This window comes from Heterocephalus glaber, unplaced genomic scaffold, assembly GCF_053883595.1.
Source record: "Heterocephalus glaber isolate CG9 unplaced genomic scaffold, H.glaber_assembly_v1.0 deba00001429, whole genome shotgun sequence".
Lineage (NCBI taxonomy): Eukaryota > Metazoa > Chordata > Mammalia > Rodentia > Bathyergidae > Heterocephalus > Heterocephalus glaber.
The window spans coordinates 31,727,157-31,742,407 of NW_028258294.1; the positions used below are offsets into that span (position 1 = coordinate 31,727,157).

The window sequence follows — 15,251 nt, forward strand, 5'->3', positions numbered from 1 at the left end:
TCATGAGATGTGCGTTTTATCACTCCACACACTCCTGCCATGATGTGTTGAGACCCCAAGCAATCTTGGATTAGAACCTCTGAAACTGTGAGCCAAAATAAACTTTATCTCTTTATAAGTTAATTGCCTTGGGTATTTCATTGTAGTGATGGAAAGCTGACCAACACAATAAGCAATGGGGATTTTATATTAGTTCTACTTATCAGGTGCTATATTAAACTAGGGTCCTCAATTTACATGCATATTTTTGGAAAAATTTTCTTTCTTTTTTCCTGTAATTTCACCTGTTCCTTCCCTTGCAAGTTCCTGGCCTAGACCTGCCTGCTTCCTCCTCCTCTTCCGTATGTCAGAAAAGGACCTTTGAGGGCTAATTGGCCTTTAATAAAACCTCAAGGACCATGAAATTCCATTATCCAAGTAATGGAAATATGCAGCTGAGAATCAGTTCCTTCTAGGCTGGCTGCCTGCTGTCCTTCTGGCCTGATTCCCTTTTCATCCATGTCCTGAGTTCAGTGCCAATTAAACATCATGGTTCATGTTTGAGAGTTGTACTTACAGTAATCTCTGTTTTTATCAGGACTATTTGGTTGCAGGTAATAAAATCTCCATTTGAATGATCTCTTTCAGGAAAGTGAATGTATCAGCACATGTAACTGGAACATTCTTCTACTACTTTATTAAGAGATTCAGATAAGGCAATTGGGATTCTTTCTTCCCAAGTGCACACTGTGCATCTCTGCCATGCTTCATTGTTTCCTTCTGCAGAGAGGTCTTTAGGTGTCAGGGAGGTTTACATCTGTAGCTTCCCCACACCACATTCAAACTAGTAAAGAACTCTAGGGAAGAACTCTCATTGGCCAGACATGATCCCATGCTCATCTTTACACCAATCACTGTGGCCAAAGGCACAAGGAAAACTGGTTGGCTGGACCTGGAGGACATGCCCCTTGTTGCTAGTAAGGATGACTGACACCTCATTAGAATCACATGATTGACATAGTAGAGAAGCAGTTCTCTAGAGAAAGGAGGAAAACCAGTAGGTGATAGTGGCAGAGGCCAATTCAAAGTCATAGCTATCCAGTCGAACTCCATTTACTTGGACAACAGCCTCTCTGTCTCCCTAGCCAGACCATGCCTGTAGCTCTCACTCACATTCTCATTTCTGCTCCCAAATTAGTGATCTGAGAGCTGAAGTGAAAGCTGAGCTGCAAGCCTTTCTTCTCCTCTTCTCTGGGTGGACTCTGTGACAGCCATCACCTACCTGTGCAGGTATCTCCTGATTTCCTGAGGCCCCAGGCTGGAGTGGCAGGGGAGGCTTAGATCAGGGCAGTGATGAGTTGGCTGAGGTGTGTGGGAGGAGAGACAGAGCCAGCCCAGGCTGCTGAGCCAGGCGAGATGAAGGTGCACTAAGGCAGGAGCCCGAGGGCAGATTGCCCCCTTGCTGCCTGAATCTGGCAGGAAGACTTGGTGCTTTCTGAGGGCCTGTGTTGACTTGCTCTGTGACCCTAGGCTACACACTTAATTGCTCAGGGCTGCTTCCCCTCACTCTCTCATCTGGCAAGCAGAAATAACGACATGACCAAACTAGCAGAAGCTGTGCTTTTCAGGGGGAGATGCTGACTTGGAGCTTAGTGCTATGGAAATTGGCTTCCAGACCACACTATCCCAAGAGCCCCCTGGGTCTGGACCCTCAAACCTCCTGGCAGGGCGTGGGACTGTGAGGCTCTTTGACTTAAGATTTTCTGAATTCAACCTTCTGAACCCTGTTACTCCTGCCACTGAGCTGGGAAATGAATAACCCTTTTCACACTAATGGTTGAGAGTGGGTGTGTGGTTTCCAAGGTGCTTACAAACACTTGCTTCAGAGCTGGGGTTTCTAATGCCAAAGAGGGCCTAGATGTGACGCTGGAGCTTTGGAGTTGGCAGGTTTTTATGACCCCTATTCCCCTTAGCCCCCTTCTTTCCAGGCTCAGCACAAGGAGCAGCCATATGATGTTTACACACATAGAACAACCGGATTACGCATCAAGGAGATAGGTAAGGCAGGCAGGCACGCAGTCAAGCTAAGTGGTGGGTTTTCTGCCATCTCCAGAGAATAGGAATGAGTAGGTGTGTGTGTGGGGGGGGGTCTGCATTTTTGAAAGGCAGCTCAGGAAATTCTGTGAGGTAAGAGGGTGGGTCTCCAGGACCTTCACCTGTGTGTGATTGGAACTGGTAAGCTTTTATCTACTTTGTATTCTGAGGGTATAGGCAAGACTACATTAGAAGAAAGGGTCTCATGGTGGATATGTAAGTTAAAAACAACCTAATCACATGCTAAAATTTGGAACTCATGCTCTTACCTTCATTTTTAAGGCCTAGGGTATCTATGATCCAATCTTCTCAATAGCGGTTCAGCCATGGGCTACTCATATCCCTAAAGCATGCTTTCCATTTCTTATCTCTCCGCTCATGCAGTCAGTCCCATGGGAATATGATCTCTTTTTCATTTCTGTCCTTCCAAAACTTCTTCGTTCTTCAAAACCCTGATGGAGTCCTCTTCTTGCATGAAGCCTTCCAGGACTAACCCAGAGAGCCACGGTTCCAGTCTGTGTGAGAGGTGCTGCTGGGGGGAGAGAGGCTCAGCATGCACTCCCTAAGCAATTCTTCCAGCAATTTTTCTTGTCCTGTTCTCTCTCTCTCTCTCTCTCTCTCTCTCTCTTTCTCTGTCTTTCATGCTTGCTTTTTTTCTTCTTTTTGTCTCACAAGGGATTGAGCCTAGGACATTCAAACTGAGCTATATCCCAGGCCCTATTTTTGTTTTAAATTTTGAGACAGAGCTTACTAAGTTGCCCATGTTTGGCTCAAATTTGTGATCTTCCAGTCTCAGCCTCCTAGATTGCTGAAATTGCAGGCGTGCAGTGCCACACCCATCTCAGCATGTTACCTGTTCAGGAAGTGTGCAATAGTCTCTTGACAAGATAGAGATTACGAATATGACCCGGTACCTCAGAAGAAGTTCTGAAAGCAAGGTACAGGGACAAGAAGCCAATGGTAGAATGCCTTCTCCTGAATTTACAACATGTCCCCAGCCTCTGCTCCTCTGTATTAGGATCTCATAATGACTCTGGGCAATGGGAGTCAAATGCTGGCTCAGTGCAAGAAGGCAGAGCAGATGGAACACCCTGGGCTTCCATACCATCCCACTTCCCTCAGCACAGGCCCTGCACTCTGGCTTTTGGTCAGCAGGATGAAAATCTGCTGGGCTGGGCACTGGTGAGTGAAGATGGAGGGGCCTATTGGGCCCCAACACTTGGCAAAACTCCAGGTACTTGCTTTTTGGCTGGGGGAGGAGGAGCAGCGGGGAGTAGGAAGCACAGAATTCTCTCATCCCTAGAGCTGTCAGCCTGACCAGAATGGGCATTCATTTTCAGAATAAATAATCAACTCAAAAAATGTACCAAATTCATTTTCAAATTGGCTTGTCAGACACACGTTTGCCCAGGACAAGTCGGTTGAATAAAATGTATCTTGGGGAGCAAGGTGAGCCAGCCTGTCTCATTCCCTTAGGGACGGCTTGTAAACAAGGGCCATTCTTGAGGCCGGAAGCAGAGAATTCCCCAGCACAGATTGAATTCTGGCTTTGTCTTAATGAACGTCAATATTTATTACCAAAGGCGTTGTGCTCCTCGGAGTGATAGAGCATTTCCCCATTTCAGCTTGTGCCTGTTGCCTTCCCAGGTACCAAATGCTATGTAATTGCTGCTCATAAAGGTGGCAGACAATATTGCCAGGAAAACTCACTCCTGGCTGTAAATCTTCATCATCAAAATCAGCAGAGCTTTGCTTCTGGTTTGGACAGAGTGTCTCTGAGGGCCGGGCCCACCCAGAATTTTTTGTTGTCCTGCTTTGGTAAGAGGATCTCTGCCATTGGCATTTAGCCAGGTGTGGATTTTTCTGGGGTTTGAGAATGGAAACCTAAATCAGCAAGGCTTAGAAAGGCTGAAAGTGATGGAAGTTACAGCTCCCACCTCAACTCAGGCCTAGGAAAAGCTGATCACTCATAAATTTGGGAGGGTCCCTCAGGGTACCAGTCTAACCTTCTCACTTTGCAAATGAGGTCGGTGAGGCTCAGAGAGAGGAGTCCTTTGTCAATGTCACAGAGCTCCCAGGCCAGTGCCCTTCACATTTGGCCACACCACCTCCTGGACATGTAACAGTGAGCTCAGAAGGACTCCCTGAGCTGGCGGCTGACTCCAAGAGTTGGTGGCTCTCAGTTGGATATATATGTTCCTCCTCCCAACCTGGCTTCCTGGAGCCTGTCCTGACAAGTTGCTTTTCCCACCTGGTGTGAGCTTGTGACCTGCCCTGGCTTTTCCTGGGAAAATCTCTGGAAAACAAATCTTCCCCCAAACCAAACATTCCTGGGAGCAGCAATCCCACCTGGAGAATTTGTACAAGGAAATGGAGATTAACTCCAGCTTTATCTGGGAGGAAATAACCCATTTGTTTCTACTAGCCCTTTGCTCTGGGGTGCAGCACTCCATGGGGAGATTTGGAAGAGCAAAGGAGAACCTGAAGTGCCTGAACAGGACACCAGGCTGGATGGAGTTTGGCTTCCACTTCAGCTTCCTGCCAACTTGCTAAGGACAGAGATGGCCCTCGGGCAGAGACACAAAATGGGGTTTGGAGAGTGATGTCCTGTGGTTCTCAGACACAAGATTGCTCCACAGAAACTGCCTGGCTGTTGTTATGGGAGTTATGCTGGAGAGAATTATAACTTTTGACAATGGACATCTTACCTTGCACAGATGCGTCCTTTATAGAATCTACCAGCAAGATTACAGCAGCATCAGAGTGTAATGGGGAGAAGAGTCAATAATTCTGGGGTTATTGATTGTAAGCAGACCCATTCTTCTTTTTTAATTTATATTTCATCCACTTTTTTCAATCTTTTTTTTTTAAAAACACCTGTCCTGACAAAAGCACTTGCTTGATCAAATGCAGTTGATTACATTTTTTAAAATGATAGGAGCAATTTTCTGCCCTTTGGAGAGCCTAGGACAAGAGAGTTCAGAGCCACAGGGGAAGGGAAATGCATGCATAGCACACGTCAGGGGAGAAACAGGAAGGACAGAAGAAGACATGGTATATGGGTAGGCACGGAGCAAAAAAGGGAGGCTTGGCCAGGTCCCCAGGGCTGAGCCTGGAGTGAAACCTCCTCTCCCTGACTCCATTAGAGCTCAGATTTCTTACTGCCTTGTAGCTCCACTGGATCTTCGCATGTCCCAAAGATATATTTTCATCCTTCAGTCTCACTTCGTCCAGTGGATCTTTTCTGCAGTCAAATGGTCTACCCCTGAGCTCCCCCTCGCAGGAGATCTTCTCTGATAGGGCAAATAGAGATGCCAGGTGGGTTAGAGCAGGTAGAATGTATACACACACACACACACACACCTATGTACACTCAAATGTTTGCCCACATAGAATATCTTCAAGTCACACAACGTTTATGCATCAGACACTGCAGACAACTTGATATGTGTTTTTAATTGTTAGATTGGCCTGTATGGGCTAAGGTGGCAGCTTATAGTTTTTAAGATATTGATTATATATATTTGATGTTCCCGATATCCTATTTATCTCTAACTACATACTAGTGGGCATTTGCTGAATAATGCTTTGGGAGTTGAATGAACATTAGAACATCTCTTCTCGTGAAGAAGTGACCAGGGACATCTCTAGGTGCTGTTTGAACATCTGATTCAATTTCTAAATTGTCCTAAGGCTGCTGTTCCACTTGTTTCTCTTCCAGTGGGTGAGAAACCCAAGCTCTATTTTCTGATATTGACTGTAAACTAGTCTCAGCATACCCAAGATCAGAGGAAGAGGGAGCCCAGAGACTTCCCCATCCAAACCTCTCATTTTCCAGAAGAGGAAACTGAGTCCTAGAGAGACTAAAATAACCTACCCCCAGGGTGACATCTGCTTTGGGATAAATTCAGGACTGATTCAGTGTACTTATCTAGTGCAAAATGATTTTTTCTTCTTGCTTCATTCTCTTCCATGGTCAATAGTAGGTATGATCACTTGTGTCTCCCACGGACCCTGTTACTTCCTTCCCAAACTCGTCAAGCTGCATTATGGGAAGTGCTCCCTCCTCACCCCTATTTGGTTCCAGATGCATCTGAATGTGTCAAGGGCTTAAAGAAAGTGCAAGATACAGATATGAAGCTAGAAGTAGTTTCCCCATCATTCACTGGCTTGTGCCATCACTTCCTTCTAGGCCAGGCTGTCGCTGACACTCTATGTGGTTGGTTTTTGAGGTGCCAGTATGACCATGGACAAGTCTTTTGACTTTATTGAGACCTTGGCTGTCTTATTTGTCAAACAGGGATAATGATGATACTTTTTCTCCCTCCCATACCACGTCAAAGGGGATAGCTTGTATAATACCATGGCACACATTGGAATGTGCCACGTTAATAAAAGAGACTTTTGAAAAAGAAAAATTGAACTATTTATTTTAGAATAGTGTTAGATTTACAGGAAAATTGTAGAGATAGATCAGAGTGTTCTCACATGCCCATTACTTGGTGACTTCTATTATTAACATCTTACATTAGCATGGTACATTTGTTACAATTAATGAGCCAATATTGCTAAATTATTATTATGAAGGCCATAGCTTATTTAGTTTCCTTACTTTCTACCTGATGTCCACCTGTTCCAGGATTCCATTCAGGACACCACAGTTCTCCTGGATGTCACATCTTGGCCCCACTGAGCTGTGACTGTTTCTCAGACTTGCTTCCTTTTGATGACCTTTTCAATTCTAAGGAGTACTGATCAGGCATTTTGCAGAATGAGCCTCCAGTGTAATTTGTTGGATAACTTTTTCATGATTAGACTGTAGTTATGAGTTTGGGGAAGGAGATTAAGGAAAGTGCCAGCTTCCTTACATGAGATCAGGGACACATCCCCTCAGAGATTTATCGTAAATGTAGTGACAATATCCTGGAGCTGTACTTTACCACTGAGAAAGAGCAGTGACCCTTAGTTTCAATGGCCCCTGGTTTCTGGATCACTGGGCCCCTCCTGGCCCTGAAGTAAGAGTCTTGGGTGTTTTCCCTGAAATATAAGAGGCTCTTTCTTTCCTTTCTGTCACCTGGGTCTGACTCTAATGAGCTGTTAATAACATGACCATTACCTATGCAAATGAAGGAAGCTGGGCCTGTGTGGGAGATGCTGGCAGTGGCAGTAATAAATCATGTTGCTCTGGTTATTAACTCACTCATCGGAGGTGCCCCACAACCTGAGCTCCTGGGCCCCTAGTTTCCTGGCTTAGTTGTATCAACAGCCTGTTTCTCAGGAGACTTTAGAGACGTGATGGTTAATTCACCTCAGATCTATTCTAGGGGGCACTGTAACCAGGGGCCCACAATGAAGTTTAACTCTCTAGTTGGTTTCTGACTCCTGTGTGCCCTCAAGCCAGTTCCTTACATTCTCTGTGTTTTAGCTTCTTTTTTTGGAAAAGAAATATAAATAAATAATGGGTCTTGTGAATTGGCTTTTTCCTTGTAAAGTTGTGGTCTAGAGCAGTGCTGGTGAACCTTTTAGAGCTTTCAGTGATACAAACAGCCTACTTCAATATGAATGCCATAGGTCTAGAGAATGGTCTAGAGAATGGTAGAGAGATGTGGGTTTCTAATCTGAACTTCCCTGCTATGATTATCCCAGTTCATCCTTTATAGGACATGGTCATATACTGGTATTTGTGTCCCCTGAAAAGGCTGGAGAGAGTGATGCCAAAGACACAGGTGCTGAAGAGCAGGAAGCCTGGTGTGTGTCACAGAGTGGCAACACCACACACACCCCAGCCTTACCCCTCTATAGGAAGAGGCAGAGGAGTTCCCACTTGTACAGAGTAGGCAGAAGAGGAACTCTCTAGTTGTCTGCCATAGAAAGCAGAGAGGTTAAATCTGAGAAAGCCTCCTCTAGCTCCCAAGGCAACTGACATGCCATGAACCTTTTTTCCTTCCTATACTCACTTGTAGGTCTCAGCCTTCAGCAGCCTGGAACCCCCACATGGCTTTCTCTTCCCTTTGAGGGGGAAACACCTCTTAGGGCACTGCCCAGATGAGCACGTTGTTCATTCCATCCACACCAGGGCCTTCAGAATACTGAGTTGAGTGTGAGGCTCTGATTAATCAGAACTCTCTTGTCTGAGTTCTGAGGCAATTTAGGAAATAGGCAGGAGAAGCAGGTATGGATCCAAATATCAGTATAGGGGGTGGTAAAGGCCTATAAAAAAATAAGTTTTGTATCTAGAGCCAACATGGGCTTTCTTTACTTTTCCCTGAATGAAATTTCCTACTTGGTCATAGGCAGAGAAGTTGAATGACTACTGGTATGGCCTGGAAGGGAAAGAACATGGTCTGTGTGCAGAAGGATGAGAAAGACTGAAAGAGAATGAGAATGTGAAGTCCAGATAGAGATGAGAGCCTTACTGGATCAACATCTTACTTTCTATGGCAGATAATACACCTGGGGCATCTCCATGGTTCCCATTCACAGGTTCACACCCTCCATAAGAGCAAAACTGTGGCTTGATTCTAGTGGATATAATAGGGCAAAGTTGAGGGGATTTAAGGTTATAAATCAGTTGATTTAGAGTTAGTCAAAAGAGAGATGATCCCGAGTGAGTCTTCACCAGGCAAAAGCTCTACAAGGTGGACTCAAGGCTCTCTCAAGATGGATCCCTCTTGCTAGCTTGATCAAATAAGCCACCATGCTGGGGAAACCCATATAGCAAGACATTGGAGTAGCCTCCAGGAAGTACAGGCACCTCAAAATGACACCAGTACAAGGCCAGGACCTCAGGCACATGGCCACAAGTAAGTGAAATCAAACCAACATCTGTGATGATATGGGAAGCAGATTCTTTCCCATTTGGGCCTCCAGATGAGAATGCAGCCCAGCCAGCACCTTGGCTGCAGCCTCATGAACCCAAGAGGAGAACCCAGGACCTTTCTGAACTCCAGAGCCATGGAAATGTGTGAGATAACAAATGTAGGTAATTTTACATGGCTCAGTTTCTGATCACTTGTTATGCAAAACCAGAGAAAGAGTATTGTTCTCTTGGAGACAGTAAGAGTTGCGGGAATAAATGTTGGAAAAAGACGGGTATTATTTTTGGGAAAGAGGCAGCTTTTAGTTTCTGATTTGAGCATTGTGGGAAGAGGGAAACAATGTCACCCTCACTTCATACACAAGGGTAACTCCATTCTCCTCGTCCCAACCATAGCTGCCTCAGTTCATCCCCATTGTTCCTTTTCATGGACTGAAGTTTTGAAAGGGAGAGAAACAGAGTTGAATGGAAATTAGAAACAAGCTTATTAGGGTTTGTGCTTCACAGAAAGGTCTTATCAACTTCCATGGTTGAGAATCCTTACCTTTGTGGGTTTTGATTTTCCAATTCTTCTTTCTATTCCATGAGATGTCTAACTATCCTTTGAATAAAACTCTAATCCCTCCTTTTTAAATAAAAATTTAATAAGGTAACCAGACTGATTGTTCCTGCTTGCCACAAAAAAGAATTTTAATACCTGATATATTTTCCCACTAGCCTATTGCCCCTAAGTTTGTTCCCATCAAATTGCCCATCCCTACTATTTCTCTCCTGAAACAAGGATTTCAGAGTTTTTTTCTGGTTTCTTTGTTCCTCTAATCTTATGACCCTATTACTGTCTCTCTTGCTGATGACTCTGCTGAGATTATGGCTGGTCTGGCCTTAATATTTTGGCTGGAGGCTGGAAGTGATGACCTCAAAGCTGGCTTCAAGGAGAGGGTAACCCCTTCTTCTCTTGGCTCCTCCTTCTTAAACATGAGGTGTACTGCTTCTTAAGTTCCCTTCAGCCCAACTGAGGTCAGGCTATGACTTTTAATAATCCTTCACTAAAGTCTTGAGTATAAGGCAAGTACATTGGATCTAGCATTGGTATCCTTAGGACCCATGGGCTTGAACCAGCCTTTACTGGGCTGCATCCCTGCCTAGCTGCTGACCTGTTTCCATGTGGCAGGTGTTATGTATCTTCTATCTCTCTTGATTCCACAACAACTGATACTGATCTCCTAAATGGTAAGGTAGGAAGTTTCTTTTCTCTTCCATTTTTTTTGTCCCAAGATTAACCTTGCCCAGGATGATTGATGATGAACATATAACATTCAAGGTAAACCTCAAGTTACCCTTAAGTTTGTGTCTGTCTATAACCTCAGGCATCAATACAATGGTTCCACAAGGCATTAACCAAAGTCTACCTTATTTAGGATTAATAGTGTCATATGTCAACATTTACAGTCTAGTGTAGAGTGTGTTGTGCTGGACCTAGTCACTTCCATCCTTCATCTCAAAGTCAAAGTCTATACTTCTGCTCTTCTCATTTTTACTTGTGATTTTTGGGGAGCAAATTATTGGATAAGGCAAACAAATGTGACAATGTCTCTCAAAAACCAGGCTTACCTTTTTTGAAAGTCAGATTTAGAAAGAGAAAACTTTTCCAACCAAATATGTAGGGCAAGGGTTAGGATAAATTATTCTAAATATATAGTACCAAACATGAAACTTGAGGGTTAAATTTGCAGCACTGGCATTTGTGAGACCTCATAGCTCCCAGGTAGATCTTCCTCAAGACTTTTAGTGTGCTCTTGCCTTAGATTTGTATTGGCAGAAAGTTTCTTATGATATTTTTCCAAACAAAGAAATAAATGGTTTCCCTCACAAGTTAAATTGTAGTCCCCAATGTGACCTGTGGCAGACTATTTGGTAGAGTGGCAAGAACCTTCAATGCGATGTTAGAAGAATGAATTCCAGCTCTGTCTATGTCACAGCCTAGTCATGTTAGTTTGAGGAGTCAATAACCTGTCTAGAAACTTGTTTTTTATCTGCAGAAAGAAATATGGGACTAGGTGAAATCAAGGGTGTCTCCTACCCCTTATCGTCTATGCTTACTGGGAGCTAGTGGGATATGGATACCAGGTAAAAGAAGGGCCTACTACTTCTTGTTCCAGTTTTTCTGCTGATGCCTGTGAAGAGCTGAATGGGGACCACTATGTACTACTCAGTACAGCATCTGTGAAGAATGGGAGCTGACCTCATGCATAGAGGTACTGTCCTTTCTGTATACTACGGTGCCTCTGAGTCCCCACTATTCAGGCAAGGGTTGTCTGATTTGAAAAGAAAGTTTGTTGTGAACATACCTTTGGGCTAATATGGATCCAGGTAGGCACCCCCCATTCCAGCCCACACATATTCTGTATTTGGATTTTTTTCTTGGACAAGTATTGTATGTTGCACCTAGATTCTCTCTGTTCTTAGGATTGTCTGGTCTTCTTATTTCTTTCTTATCCCCAGGCCCTGGTAACTGGGCTGTGTCCCTTTGTCACTGTTCATTACTTTCTAGAGTTCTCTGAACATCCTTCCTGGCTCATGGGGCCATTCATGTCTGTTCAACCCTCCTCTCTGAAGACTTTGGTTTCCTAACAAGTGCATCTTGCTCTCTCTATTTTTTTTTTTACTATGCTGAAGAGTAGAACCACATGTTAGGCCAGAAACTGGAGATCCCAGATGAACTGTTGTCCCCTGCCATCTGCTTCCCAGGGGATGAAAGTGTTAAGCCAAGTCCTCTTAATAAAAGCAAGATCCACTGGTGCCATGGGCTATGGTGGTGCCGGTTGGCTTGCAATAGTACATACTCCCTACCTACTTGACCAGCTGTATTTGCCTATACACATCATATGGTGCCAGACAAGCTAGTTAGCAGCCACTCAGGGGAATGATTAGATCCTTTATCTAATGTTTATCTTAGAATCTGTCAGGGACCCTAGTATCAAATAGGGTTTCATCCTCAACCGCACACCCAGGCACCTATCCAGATCATTATAAAAGAAGAATGAATGAAAGAAAGAAAGAAGATGTTGAACACTTAGGAATACATATTTGTAGGGATGTGTTTCCTCCTGTTTTGAAATTGCTAGAGTTCCATAAGAAGGTGGAGGCTGAATACCTACTATGTATTGGATTTTCTACTGCACCATCCCTCATCCAAAACTCTGGTGTGGTTTATAGTATCTTCATTCATCTGTGTTAGTACCAGAAACCTCAGCTTCATCTCCAACATCTCCTCTTTCCACATTCTTCCAACAGTTCATTATCTTCTAAATTTGGTTATCATTATACTATTTTTATAGGGTTGGGTAAACTTTTTCATTTTACAGATAAGGAAGGAAGCTCAGAGGCACAGAACTCTTGCTGAGGTCACAGAGCTATTAGGTAGGAAATTGGTGCTTTACCCTGTATTTATCTTTCTTCGGGAACCCTGGAATCACTGACTTAACAAACATCCAGGTGCCCTTGGGCCCAGTTTGGTAATAGCTGCAAGAGAAGAAGCCACAGTCTATATTCAAGAACTCTCTAACCCACTGAAGGGGGAGATATAAAGAAAAAATCAAAATACAATGGAGGAATTTCATGGTTCCATGAGAGTACAGAGAAAAGAATATCTAGCCTCTCCAGGGGTCAGGAAGTGCTTTACACAGGAAGTGACTTGTGATTTGATTTTTGAAGGATGGGAAGAATTAGACTGGAAAGCAAAGAGAATCTTGGCAGAGGTACAAACAGGAAAAAAGCTATAGAAATAAGAAGGGGCATGCGAGGAGAAAGACACAATCCTCTGCCCTGTGATGGGTACTGGCATCAGGGGCACTTTGGGAAATTGTACAATAGATGTGGCAAGTGAGGTATCTCTACTTCATCCTAAAGTAAACAGGGGACTGCTGAAGTTGGAGCAGGGAAGAGAGGCAATGAGGAACCTACCTTAGAAGAAAAACTGACCAGAGAAGCATGGAAATATGGAAATTGTGTGTGTGTGTGTGCGCCGTGTGCACACGCGTGTGATGTGAGTCAGTGTGGGTCTGAGTGTTACATAAGATTAAGTGTGATTGTGTGTATGCATTTGTATGAGTGGTTGAGGGTTTGTGGGTGAGTGTGTATGTGTGAGTGTACGAGTGGGCTCATGTGTGCATATAAACACTAAAGCTATAGAAACCATTAAGAGGCTTTTCCAATTGTTTAGACAAAAAGTGCTAGGGGCCTGGACTAGGGCAAGAGCAGAGGGAATGGTGAGGAGGCAACAGATGTGACAAATAATTGTGTTAGACAATGGACCAGACTCAGAGACAAATTAATTGCCGGGGGAGGTGAGGAAAGGGGAGGTGTTTGCTACGATAATGATGAGGTTTCTAGTTAAATAACTTGGGTGAATGATGGTACCATTAACTCAGATAAAGAATGTGCGTGAACAATGAGGTCAGTTTTGGACACGTTGGAGGAGAATGGCATGGATGGTAGGGATGGATGCAGCTGTTTTCTGAGCTTTAGAGAGAGGGAGGATATTGCTGGGGCAGTGGTCAGAAAAGAAAGGGGGTATACCAGGACAAGGTGAAGACCCGTGCTAATATTCCTGGCCAGCAAGTTAAGCGTGGGCTGGAGAAGCCCCAGCTCCATCTGCAGAGCTGGTCCTCGTTCCCAGCTCTCTTGTCATGTTTACGCCGCTCTCTGCTTGTCACAGTCCGAGTCAGGCGCTGACAGCCTCAATGGTGCTGGCGATTTATCAGTGAGTGGAAAAAGATAATTGACCATCATCTCACCTCACCTCGCCTCGCCTCAGCTGATAGAGAGAAATTTAACTGCTTCATTCCACTATAATTTCATATAATTCTCCATCTTTCTCTCCCTCATTTTTACTCAGAAGTTTACAAAAGTGATGGATGATTTGCTATCAAATATATAAAAAGAAGCTAAAATATCATTGGACAGTTTAACAGCCTTTAAAATATAATGGTCTCCCTGGCTGGACATCCTCAGTCGCCGTAGAGGCCCAGAAGGTCAAGCTTTAATGAACTGGTGAGAATTAGAGAGGGAAAGTGAAAGTGATCAATGCTCAGAGCTGGCTCTACAGTCTACTGACCTTGGGGGAAGAAGAGATGTCATTATTTATGGAACCCCGCTAGGAATGTTCACCAGGCTGTCACAAGCCACTGGGGAGAGTGGCGGTTGAATAGCAATAGGAAGCCTATGGTCTTGGGTTACAGCAAGTAGAGGAGGCTGCTTGCTCTTAGCAGGGTCTCTGCTTGTATCCCCTGATACCCTGAGGTTCTGCACTTCTTGAAAAGGACTTCCTCCAATCTACTGCCTCAGGGCAGTCCTGCCTTTGTTTTGCCCAAAAATCCAAATTCTCCTCTTGCTATCATTTTTGGTTCCTGGAGCCCTCTGAGTTGCTTCTTTACACATTTACAGGAAATAGAGACTAGCTTTTTATCTAAACTTCTGAATTTATCAGTGTGATACAACAAGATGAGGAAGAGAGGGGCGATTGTCTTCTTTAAGCCACCTGCTATGTGCCATGCCCTATTCTAGGCACTAACCTATATATTTTCATTAGATTCTTTCTCTAACCCTTGAGGTAGTTACTCTATAATGTTTTCATATAGCTGAAGAATGGGAGGTTCAGAAGTTGTGGAACATAGTCCCAGTGACCCTACCTTCTGATATTCATGTCCTTATGTAATGCCCTCCCCCTGGAGGGTGGGGAAGACCGAGCAACTTGCTTCTAACAGAATATGGCAAAGTAATGAGATTTTACTCCTGAGATTAGGTTATAAAAAGACTGCAATTTCCATCTTGTTCTCTCGTTGGCTCTTATTGCTGGATCCCTGCCACCATGGTGTGAGTTGCCTGATAGAAGGGCCTGTATGGCAAGGAACTAGAACTGGGCTGAATCAAATGCTGGTAACAGCCCCATGAATGAGCTCATTTGGGCCTTGAGTGAGATTGCAGCCTCAGCTGGTGCCTGGATCATAGCCTGTGAAACCTTGAACAGAAGACTTAGTTAAAGCGCAGCTGCATTTCTGACCCACACAACTGTAAGATGATACATGCAAGTTGTTTTAGGGTTAGGGTTAGCACAATGTGCTGTATTTTGTTTTTGGACAATAGATGAATAATTCAGAATAGTAAAATAAGATGTGCAAAACAAAATTTTCATGATACTATTTTGACTTTTAAAAAAGGTTGGCATGTACTTGACTCTCCAAGAGATTCTTGTTCACTAGGCTGTGGGATCCTGAGATATGCAGAGGGCCAGGGTCTCATGGAGAAACTGTGAGGCCTATCTTTACCCCATGGTGGCCTTCTGGTGGAGCTGTGGTACGGA

General features: G+C 44.1%; 1 long non-coding RNA gene across 5 annotated transcripts in view; it reads left to right on the plus strand.

The window, feature by feature from the left end:
- Positions 1–15,251, plus strand: part of LOC110344286 (uncharacterized) — a 343,104-nt gene that overhangs the window by 116,502 nt on the left and 211,351 nt on the right. For 4 of the 5 annotated variants that reach the window (XR_015451670.1, XR_015451669.1, XR_015451671.1 and 1 more), the window contains one exon: positions 11,050–11,145. The exons of the other annotated variant lie outside the window; for it this stretch is intronic. This is a non-coding gene — a long non-coding RNA (uncharacterized LOC110344286). The remainder of the gene's footprint in view (positions 1–11,049; positions 11,146–15,251) is intronic. 5 annotated transcript variants of the gene reach the window in all.